We start from the raw sequence: 12,897 nt of genomic DNA on the forward strand, positions 1-12,897 counted from the left end.
CAGTGTATGACTGTAGAAACGGCTAGTATATACGTTTAGAAACGACCAGTGTATAACTGTAGAATGACCAGTATATACGTTTAGAAACGACCAGTGTATAACTGTAGAATGACCAGTATATACGTTTAGAAACGACCAGTGTATAACTGTAGAAACGACCAGTGTATAACTGTAGAAACGACCAGTGTATAACTGTAGAAACGACCAGTGTATAACTGTAGAAACGACCAGTGTATAACTGTAGAAACGATCAGTGAATAACTGTAGAAACTACTCGTGTATAAGTGACAAGTGTATAACTGTAGACATGACCAGTGTATGACTGTAGACATGACCAGTGTATAAGTGTAGAAACGACAAGGGTATAAGTGTAGAAACGACAAGTGAATAACTGTAGAAACGATTAGTGTATCACCATAGAAACAACCAGTGTATAACTGTAGAAACGACCAGGGTATAAGTGTAGAAACGACAAGTGAATAACTGTAGAAACGACCAGTGTATCACCATAGAAACGACCAGTGTATAACTGTAGAAACGACCAGTGTATAGCTGTAGAAACGACAAGTGAATAACTGTAGAAACGACCAGTGTATCACCATAGAAACGACCAGTGTATAACTGTAGAAACGATCAGTGAATAACTGTAGAAACTACTCGTGTATAAGTGACAAGTGTATAACTGTAGACATGACCAGTGTATGACTGTAGACATGACCAGTGTATAAGTGTAGAAACGACAAGGGTATAAGTGTAGAAACGACAAGTGAATAACTGTAGAAACGATTAGTGTATCACCATAGAAACAACCAGTGTATAACTGTAGAAACGACCAGGGTATAAGTGTAGAAACGACAAGTGAATAACTGTAGAAACGACCAGTGTATCACCATAGAAACGACCAATGTATAACTGTAGAAACGACCAGTGTATAGCTGTAGAAACGACAAGTGAATAACTGTAGAAACGACCAGTGTATCACCATAGAAACGACCAGTGTATAACTGTAGAAACGACCACTGTATAACTGTAGACACGCCCACTGTATATCTGTAGAAACGAGGGGGCACGGGTGGCCCAGTCGTCCAAGGCGCCGCGATTTGCTGTGCACAGTTGCGTGCCTTGGGCACACCAGAAACCTATGATTGTGGGTTCGAATCCCGATTCGCCCCGATTATGTTTCCAGGTTTGTCAGCACCATACCCGTGCTCGTGGGTTTCATCGAAGTGGTAAACGTCTGAGACGTGTATCGCTTCGGGCTTTCCTCCCACATTAAGCTGACACGCCTTGATATAACTGTAAAACTGCTAAAAGCGGTGTTAAACCAAACTCACTCACTCACTGCAGAAACGACCAGTGTATAAATATAGATACGACCAGCGTATAACAGTAGAAACAGCCGTTATATAACCCTAGAAACGACCAGCGTATAACTGTAAATAAGACATTTATATATCATGATAAACATTAAAACGACACGCGCTACCAACCTGTGGGTCATATAATCGCATTTGACTTCACTGTTATTGACAAAAACAATCCTTGTCATTTATTCAGATGGCTCAGGATATCGTGAACAGCCTGCTACCAATTGGGATCACAACATTAAAATAATTTCGGATTCCCAAAGAAGGGCCAATAGAGAAGGGGACCTGTTGGATACCCTTCAGAGTGGTTGTGTGATGTTACTTTTGATAGAACACACACTGAAAAGAGGAAACAGAATACACCCATTCTGACTGAGCAAGTCTTCCAAAATTTGGCTGCTATTCATGAAAGGTTTGTAGCTGTTCCGACTGACAAGGCCTCAAATAACATAACTGTTATATATAAGCATCACTGCAGTAATTGTTTGAGCAAAGAATTTCATAAGTAACATGTCATAATGCCAAATCCACGCACCCATACTATCAACTTTGGGCATGTACTCTCCCTTGTTGCCCTGGATTAAAAACTCCATACAAATCCGTACAAATAGTAATAAGTCGCTATCACAAACATCAACCTTAATCCTTAATACACCCAAAGAATGATTTCCTTCATACACTGTGAATTCTCAAAAACGCCATTGTCCTCCACTACAAAGCGAAGCGAAAACCTCATTCCGCGTTTCACGAGTCAGTTGTTACTAAACGTGGCGATCATTGCTATAGTTGCATCTCTATCTTCAAATGTTTAGGACAATTTATGAAAAATGAAAGCAATTGCCACTAGAAGTTTATCGCGATAACTGTATGTGAGATGATGGAATCGTGGGTGACTCGTAGGGCATTCAGGCAAGTAGTAGCATCCCTATTGGCACCGAATGTAGGAATTTCTGCTCAAAATGTCAACGTCAACTTATAAAATCTTTTTCTTTGTGTCAAGTAATATTCCTGCAGCTCCGGCCTTTGGTGTCTTCATTTCACAACTTTTGATGTAACACCGAGCAAGCACTTTCTACGAAGATGCGAACCCTGCTCAAACGTTGTTTGATCAGGTGAGGTGAGGTGAAATTGGGTTTAACGTCGCGTCCAAGATTATTGCACTTATATAGCGACGTGCGTGTACGTGTATGTGTTTGTGTGGCTGCTTGTACTAGTCCGGACTGATGCCGATTTATAGTGCCAGCCCACTGAGATACCATGCCGCAGTTTAACATGAATACCCCACTCAGACACAGTATACTGACTCCGAGCCGACCAGTCCTTGTTTTAGCCCCTTAATGCCGAGCGCCAGACAGGGTAACAACAAGTACCATCTTTTAACGTCTTTTGGTATGACGCGGCCGGGGATCGAACCCCGAACCTTCCGCTGTCCGGGCGGACGCTCTACCACTAGACCACGGAGGCGGTCTGTTTGATCAGGGTTTGATCAGGGAAGCACTTTCAAAATTTGTTATGGTTATTTCCAAATGCGACGCGCCAATGACACAAATTGTGTCTAATGCACTTCCCTAGTTTGACTTGTACCATACGTTCCCGTGTTGTGTTTCAGGTGAACAATTCACTTTCCTTTGCATGTGTTTGTGACTGGTGCCCCCGGTATCATCACTCTTCTTTTGACGGAGATTTTTTATGATTATGGAAAGTACCTTTCGCTTTTGTTTACTGTTGACACAAACAACCAGTTGCTATTGAAATAACCAGTGTTACTTGTAAAGACCAAAGATGGCGGGTTTATGGCTGCGGCGTTGCAGGTACACACACATTCATTGACAGCCTAAAGTCCTGGGTGCCGTTGTTCAAAACAACGTTAGCGCGACGCCTCTCGTAAGTCTATGTTAAGGTATGGGAGTTACGACCACCTTAGCGCTAAGATCGCTTTGTACAACGACACCCTGGGTATTTGCATATTTCCAGTCATGGCATTCCAATACTATAACCGGGTCGGACAAGCAGATGCGTTCTCTGAGCACATACAGTCACAACGCTCTTCCCACACCTTGAAACGCATGAGTGAATGTGAACTCGCCGGGTTAGCGTTGTAGTCATCTGGACAAACGTGTCACCCTGTGCCTTCTACACGCCACAGCTTTGACACATCACCTTGTGCAACAGTGCATGCAATTCACATCTTATTGCCGCACACAGTAATATATTTGTGTCCCTCTGAAGTGACTATGTATGTAACGCTTGGATTGAAGATGTGGGTAAAGTGTATGTCACTTTGACATTATTGACCGTATAAACGCATAGAGGCTTTCAGACTGTACAAGTCGCAAACATGCCATGTCATGCCGTTTGTATGTTCAATATATAGCAGGCCAGGGCTGAGCCCCTTAAGAACAAGCAACATATATGTATACGTCAATATTCCCGTCCAGTACTACCTTACATGGTCTCAGGTATCTGGCCAGAAAATATGCCCTTCAATTATCCGGCCACGTATATGCCCCTATAGTATCAGGCCATCAGCATCCCCTTTCTGGTATCCAGCCACGCATATACTCTTATAGTCCCCCCCCCCCCCCCCCCCCCCCCCCCCCCCCCCCCCCCCCCCGCACCCCCCAACGACAAACCCTCCACCCCCCACCCCCCCCACCCCCCACACCAGCATATACTCTTATAGGTCTGGGATCCGACCGGTATATGCCCTTCTCGAGTCCGACCCGTAAATGCCCTTCTCGTAGCCTTCCATTCCATTCTTCAACACCCTCAGATACTCTATAAGCATATTCGACTACATTTTATATGCATTGAGGTCAACTCCGACATGAAGTATCTGTTTCATCGTGTCAATATCCCTCTGTACTGAGGGGTCAACTTTGCTGTGCTTCCAATGTGTTGGCCCTGCGTGGTTGGAGATTGGGTTGTACATCTTCTTGTTGACGATAGTGTTACAAAGCTTCACATTTAACATCCCTACTACTTAATTCAGCTCTTACGTATCTTCTAAACTGCGGGGTGAGTTGACATGGGTGTATAGGTTGGACATGGTGGGGGTGGGGGCGGACATGGCTGTATAGGTTGGGCATGGTGGGGGTGGGGGCGGGGGTAGGGGTGTATGGGTTGGACATGGTGGGGGTGGGGGGCGTACATGGGTGTATGGGTTGGGACATGGTGGGGGTGGGGGCGGACATGGGTGTATAGGTTGGGACATGGTGGGGGTGGGGGGCGGACATGGGTGTATGGGTTGGACATGGTGGGGGTGGGGGCGGACATGGGTGTATAGGTTGGACATGGTGGGGGTGGGGGCGGACATGGGTGTATAGGTTGGACATGGTGGGGGTTGGGGCGGATAGGGGTGTATAGGTTTGGACATGGTGGGGGGTGGGGGCGTACATGGGTGTATGGGGTTGGACATGGTGGGGGTGGGGGCGGACATGGGTGTATAGGTTGGGACATGGTAGGGGTGGGGGGCGGACATGGGTGTATGGGTTGGACATGGTGGGGGTGGGGGGCGGACATGGGTGTATAGGTTGGACATGGTAGGGGTGGGGGGCGGACATGGGTGTATAGGTTGGACATGGTGGGGGTGGGGGCGTACATGGGTGTATAGGTTGGACATGGTGGGGGTGGGGGCGGACATGGGTGTATGGGTTGGACATGGTGGGGGTGGGGGCGGACATGGGTGTATGGGTTGGACATGGTGGGGGTGGGGGCGGACATGGGTGTATGGGTTGGACATGGTGGGGGTGGGAGCGGGACATGGGTGTATAGGTTGGACATGGTGGGGGGTGGGGGCGGACATGGGTGTATGGGTTTGTGCATGGCGGGGGTGGGGGCGGACAGGGGTGTATGGGTTGGACATGGTGGGGGTGGGGGCGGCAATGGGTGTATGGGTTGTGCATGGCGGGGGGTGGGGGCGGGCATGGGGGGGGTGTATGGGTTGGACATGGTGGGGGTGGGGGCGGACATGGCTGTAATAGGTTTGGACATGGTGGGGGTGGGGGCGGACATGGGTGTATGGGTTGTGTATGGGGGGAGACGGGACATGGGTAGGGGTTTGTACATTGGGGAGAGAGAGTGAGTAAAAGGTTTTCAACATGTTTTTAGGATTTTTAACAGATTGAAACAGATGAAAAAACAAATGTAATCTTTTTAATGAACTGTGTGTAAGATATGACAAATGTGACGCGCTTGACCGCAAGGAACTCTTGGTAGGAAAGTTTTATATACAATTACAAAATCCAAATAGTCTGTACAGTTTAAGAGAAGATATAACGATTGCCCATGGGGGTAAAGCGGGCGTTCCACACCGTGAAATATGGAATAGTCCCATTTAGCCGTAAAAACAATACTTATAACAGCTCTCCGTCAGATAGCTTTGCCATGGCAGTGTGGACACGGGATCTTACTTACACGGGGTTCATCAATAATAAGTAATGATTGTCGGCGGTGCAGGTTAGGAACACTTTTCATCACACAAAATGAGGGAGTTTTAAAGATTTTCGGACGGTATTTGTATACTACTTGAACATGAGCAGTTCGGGGTCATTTGGGAAAAGCCTTGCAGACGAAGCTTAAGACAGTACAAACAAATGGTAGAAATAGTCACCGTGGATCAGAGTGAGATACAGAGAGAGCGGAAGAGAGAGAAAGAGAGAGGGGAGAGATAGACGGGGGAGAGCGGGGGGAGAGGGAAGAGAGAGGGCGAGAAGGAGGGAGAGTGGGAGGGAGAGGGAAAGGGGAGAGAGAGAAATGAAAGAGGGGAAAGAGAGGGGGAGATAGAGGGTCGAGAGGGAGAGAAAGAGAGGGGAGAGAGATGGTGAAATGGCGTTTAACGTCACGTTTCTTATATAGTGCCGTCTATGCATGTGCTATGCGTGTGCGTGTATGCGCCTGTGTCCTGTGTGTATGTCTGTGTGTGCGTCTCTGTGTTTTGGTGTGTGTGTCTGTGTGTGTGCGTCTCCATGATTGTGCGTGTGTGTTTGTCAGAATATGTGTGTATGTCTGTGTTTGGTGTGTGTGTGTATGGATGCGTGCCTGTGGGTGTGTCTGTATCTGTGTCTGTCTGTCTGTCTCTGTGTGTGATTGTGTATGAGTCTCTGTGTTTGTGTTTTGTGTGTGTGTGCGTCCGTGCGTGCGTGTGTGTGTGTGTGTGTGTGTGTGGGGGGGGGGGGGGGGGGGGGGGGTGTGTGTTTGCGATTCAGATTCAGATTCTACGCCAGGCAGGGTAACAAAAAATACATTTAAACGCCTTTTGGTATGACGCGGTCGATGCTCGAAACACCTACTTCCAGCTCTTATTCTAGCACCTTATATGGGCAGGTGACGTCACAACTGTCCCGCGTTGTCAACGATTATTCAGCACTGATCACCTAAGCCTATTAATTACACTGTAACACGTGTTGCTAACACGTGGCCTCTTCTTCTTCTTCTCTTCTTCATCTCCATATCTATTTGCCTCTCACGTGACATTTCAGATAATCCCATCACGTGATTCCTGCATGCACGAGTACAGTACGCTTGCCTTGTGAGACTAAATCAACTCATCTTTATGAAATATAAGCAACACAGAGGTTTCCACAACAATAAGAAATATCTAACAAAAGCAGGTACCATTTTACGATTCAGCATTTCCTGGCCCATCGATGGCACTCGTCACAAACACATGCAAAGGCAAGCACAGTTTCGATCCCTTGCACATAAAATGTTCTTGTACCCTCTCTCCTGTAACGACTGTAATTTCCTAAATCACGTCGGTAGGCAGTCTGCGATAATATAGCTAAACTGAGGGGCAGTAAAATGTTCTTGTACCCTCTCTCCTGTAACGACTGTAATTTCCTAAATCACGTCGGTAGGCAGTCTGCGATAATATAGCTAAACTGAGGGGCAGTAAAATGTTCTTGTACCCTCTCTCCTGTAACGACTGTAATTTCCTAAATCACGTCGGTAGGTAGTCTGCGATAATATAGCTAAACTGAGGGGCAGTAAAATGTTCTTGTACCCTCTCTCCTGTAACGACTGTAATTTCCTAAATCACGTCGGTCGGCAGTCCGCGATATCATAGCTAAACAGAGGGGCAGAAGAAAGTATACAGAGTTTGTTTTTTGTGTAATTGAAAATTAAAAGAACGGTTGTTAAATTTGATTATGACTATTTAACCACCACTCATCCCTGCAACAGTTTGTAAAGTTTGGGTCATTTTGTTTAAAAACAAATTGGTTCAATGAAGACTGGGGTAAGAAATGAATTTTGCAACCACATGACCCCTACCATGTTTGAAACTTTGTAAATTGGTGTTAGTTTGATTTTCCAAGATAAAATGCCTAATTTACCAATCAGCAGTTGTGTATCGTGCGAACATGTTTTATATGTCACAGTCGTCTGTAGGCAGCTATATTTCATCTATGTAACAGTTGGGTAACTTCTCTATCTGCCCACGGTGCAGTCTTCGGTGTTTTCAAAACAACTTCATGGTTCAGGGCACACATTAGCAAAACCTTTATCCCTGTACTGTACTGTAATGAACTTATCCATTGTCAACAAACAAGGAATATTTTTAAACTTGTAGTTTATTGCATACATGTATACAAAATACATATTTGATAATGAAAAACATTTGATATTTTTAAAATCCTCACAATGAAAACATGAAATACATTTTTAACATTGAAAAGTATTTAAAATTTTAAAATCCTTACAATATTTAAATATCAGTGACACTGATGAATATTAGACACAGACGTTTGCAGACATTGATCACAATCTGATTTAGTCCAATTTTTAGCAGTCGCCCAGGTTCATCAAGGACCTGGAGCGGGATCACTCTTTCTTTGTCCCAACAAATGCACCGCCAGTAGTACATTTTCCAGACGGCCAGCAGTAACACACTTCCAGTGGATGCATGTGAGCCGTTTGACTAACATCTAGTCTGTGAAATGAACATATTCTACAGATAAAAAGAGATGTTAAATTATAGTTAAGAAATATATAAATATAATAAAAAGGAGCCTAGAGGCTCTCTTTAATTTCCGATACTGATATTTCAAGAAGCTAGACTAGCCAAATATTATAGATTTGGGCTGTATTGAATAATCCTTATAATCTATATAACAGTTGTCTGTAGTCACCAAAATAACATCTATATAACAGTTGTCGATAGTCAGCAATATTACATCTATATCACATTCTCTGCCTGTCCATCAAGTCAATACAACCACATTCTCTGTCTGTCCATCAAGTAAAGAGAACGACATTCTCTGTCTGTCCATCAGTGCAATACAGCCACATTCTCTGTCTGTCCATCAGTTCAATACAGCCACATCTTCTGTCTGTCCGTCAAGTCAATACATCCACATTCTCTGTCTGTCCATCAGTTCAATACAACCACATTTTCTGTCAGTCCATCAGTTCAATACAACCATGTTCTCTGTCTTTCCATCAAGTGAAGACAGCCACATTCTCTGTCTGTCCATCAGTTCAATACAGCCACATTCTCACTCTGACCATCAAGTCAATACAGCCACATTATCTGTCTGTCCATCAAGTCAATACAGCCACATTATCTGTCTGTCTACCGGTTCAATAGAGGGACATTTTCTCTCTATCCATCAGTTCAATACAACCACATTCTCTGTCTATCAATCAGTTCAATACAGAAACAGTCTCTGTCTGTCCATCAAGACAATACAGCCACATTCTCTGTCTGTCCATCAGTTCATTACAATCATATTCTCTGTCTGCCCATCAAGTCAATACAGCCACATTCTCTGTCTGTCCATCAGTTTAATACAGCCACATTCTGTCTGTCCATCAATTAATACAGCCACATTCTCTGTCTGTCCATCAAGTCAAGAGAGCCACATTCTCTGTCTGTCCATCAAGTCAATACAGCCACATTCTCTGTCTGTCCATCAGTTCAATACAGCCACAATCTCTGTCTGTCCATCAAGTCAAGACAGCCACATCCTCTGTCCGTCTATCAGTTCAATACAGCCACATTCTCACTCTGTCCATCCAGTCAATACATCCACATTCTCTGTCTGTCCACCAGTTCAATAGAGGGACATTCTCTGTCTATCCATCAGTTCAATACAACCACATTCTCTGTCTGTCCATCAAGGCAATACAGCCACATTCTCTGTCTATCCATCAGTTCAATACAACCACATTCTCTGTCTGTCAATCAGTTCAATTCAGCCATGATCTCTGTCTGTCCATCAAGGCAATACAGCCACATTTTCTGTCTGTCCATCAGTTCAATACAGCCACATTCTCTGTCTGTCCATCAAGACAATACAGCCACGATCTCTGTCTGTCCATCAAGGCAATACAGCCACATTCTCTGTCTATCCATCAGTTCAATACAGCCACATTCTCTGTCTCTCCATCAAGGCAATACAGCCACATTTTCTGTCTGTCCATCAGTTCAATACAGCCACATTCTCTGTCTGTCCATCAAGACAATACAGCCATATTCTCTGTCTGTCCATCAAGTCTATACAGCCACATTCTCTGTCTGTCCATCAGTTTAATACAGCCACATTCTCTGTCTGTCCATCAATTAATACAGCCACATTCTCTGTCTGTCCATCAAGTCAATATAGCCACATTCTCTGTCTGTCCATCAAGTCAATACAGCCACATTCTCTGTCTGTCCATCAGTTCAATGCAGCCACAATCTCTGTCTGTCCATCAAGTCAAGACAGCCACATCCTCTGTCCGTCCATCAGTTCAATACAGCCACATTCTCACTCTATCCATCAAGTCAATACATCCACATTCTCTGTCTGTCCACCAGTTCAATAGAGGGACATTCTCTGTCTATCCATCAGTTCAATACAACCACATTCTCTGTCTATCCATCAAGTCAAGACAGCCACATTCTCTGTCTGTCCATCAAGTCAATACAATAACATTCTCTGTCTGTCCATCATGTCAAAAGCAGTCACATTCTTTGTCTGTCCATCCACCAAGTCAATACATCTACATTCTCTCTCTGTCCATCAGTTCAATACATTATCTGTCTACCCATTAGTTCAACTGTGCCACATTCTCTGTCTATGCATCAGTGCAAGACAGCCACGGTCTCTGTCTGTCCGTCAAATCAGGACAGTTAAATACCCTGTCTGTCCAGCGGGTCAATACAGTCACACATTGTATCTCTCCATCAAGACATGGCAGCGACATTATCAGTGTGTCCATCAAGGTCATACATGGACTTACACTCACTGTCCTTTGGGTCAGTGCTGCCACACACTGTATCGCTCCATCAAGTCATGACAGTGGCATTCTATGTCATTCCATCAAGTCAATACAGCAACATCCTCTGTCTGTCCATCAAGTCAATACAGCCACGATCTCTGCCTGTCCATCAGTTCAATACAACCATATTCTCTGTCTGTCCATCAAGTCAATACAGCAACATCCTCTGTCTGTCCATCAAGTGAATACAGCCACATTCTCTGTCCGTCTATCAGTTCAATACAACCACATTCTCTGTCTGTCCATCAAGTCTATACAGCCACATTCTCTGTCTGTCCATCAAGTCTATACAGCCACATTCTCTGTCTGTCCATCAGTTTAATACAGCCACATTCTGTCTGTCCATCAATTAATACAGCCACATTCTCTGTCTGTCCATCAAGTCAATAGAGCCACATTCTCTGTCTGTCCATCAAGTCAATACAGCCACATTCTCTGTCTGTCCATCAGTTCAATACAGCCACAATCTCTGTCTGTCCATCAAGTCAAGACAGCCACACCCTCTGTCCGTCCATCAGTTCAATACAGCCACATTCTCTGTCTGTCCATCAAGTCTATACAACCACATTCTCTGTCTGTCCATCAGTTTAATACAGCCACATTCTGTCTGTCCATCAATTAATACAGCCACATTCTCTGTCTGTCCATCAAGTCAATATAGCCACATTCTCTGTCTGTCCATCAAGTCAATACAGCCACATTCTCTGTCTGTCCATCAGTTCAATACAGCCACAATCTCTGTCTGTCCATCAAGTCAAGACAGCCACATCCTCTGTCCGTCCATCAGTTCAATACAGCCACATTCTCACTCTATCCATCAAGTCAATACATCCACATTCTCTGTCTGTCCACCAGTTCAATAGAGGGACATTCTCTGTCTATCCATCAGTTCAATACAACCACATTCTCTGTCTATCCATCAAGTCAAGACAGCCACATTCTCTGTCTGTCCATCAAGTCAATACAATAACATTCTCTGTCTGTCCATCATGTCAAAAGCAGTCACATTCTTTGTCTGTCCATCCACCAAGTCAATACATCTACATTCTCTCTCTGTCCATCAGTTCAATACATTATCTGTCTACCCATTAGTTCAACTTTGCCACATTCTCTGTCTATGCATCAGTGCAAGACAGCCACGGTCTCTGTCTGTCCGTCAAATCAGGACAGTTAAATACCCTGTCTGTCCAGCGGGTCAATACAGTCACACATTGTATCTCTCCATCAAGACATGGCAGCGACATTATCAGTGTGTCCATCAAGGTCATACATGGACTTACACTCACTGTCCTTTGGGTCAGTGCTGCCACACACTGTATCGCTCCATCAAGTCATGACAGTGGCATTCTATGTCATTCCATCAAGTCAATACAGCAACATCCTCTGTCTGTCCATCAAGTCAATACAGCCACGATCTCTGCCTGTCCATCAGTTCAATACAACCATATTCTCTGTCTGTCCATCAAGTCAATACAGCAACATCCTCTGTCTGTCCATCAAGTGAATACAGCCACATTCTCTGTCCGTCTATCAGTTCAATACAACCACATTCTCTGTCTGTCCATCAAGTCTATACAGCCACATTCTCTGTCTGTCCATCAAGTCTATACAGCCACATTCTCTGTCTGTCCATCAGTTTAATACAGCCACATTCTGTCTGTCCATCAATTAATACAGCCACATTCTCTGTCTGTCCATCAAGTCAATAGAGCCACATTCTCTGTCTGTCCATCAAGTCAATACAGCCACATTCTCTGTCTGTCCATCAGTTCAATACAGCCACAATCTCTGTCTGTCCATCAAGTCAAGACAGCCACATCCTCTGTCCGTCCATCAGTTCAATACAGCCACATTCTCTGTCTGTCCATCAAGTCTATACAACCACATTCTCTGTCTGTCCATCAGTTTAATACAGCCACATTCTGTCTGTCCATCAATTAATACAGCCACATTCTCTGTCTGTCCATCAAGTCAATATAGCCACATTCTCTGTCTGTCCATCAAGTCAATACAGCCACATTCTCTGTCTGTCCATCAGTTCAATACAGCCACAATCTCTGTCTGTCCATCAAGTCAAGACAGCCACATCCTCAGTCCGTCCATCAAGTCAATACAATAACATTCTCTGTCTGTCCATCATGTCAAAAGCAGTCACATTCTTTGTCTGTCCATCCATCAAGTCAATACATCTACATTCTCTGTCTGTCCATCAGTTCAATACATTATCTGTCTACCCATTAGTTCAACTGTGCCACATTCTCTGTCT

The sequence above is a fragment of the Haliotis rufescens genome, unplaced genomic scaffold (assembly GCF_023055435.1).
Source record: "Haliotis rufescens isolate VD_foot unplaced genomic scaffold, xgHalRufe1.0.p SCAF_7, whole genome shotgun sequence".
Taxonomy (NCBI): domain Eukaryota; kingdom Metazoa; phylum Mollusca; class Gastropoda; order Lepetellida; family Haliotidae; genus Haliotis; species Haliotis rufescens.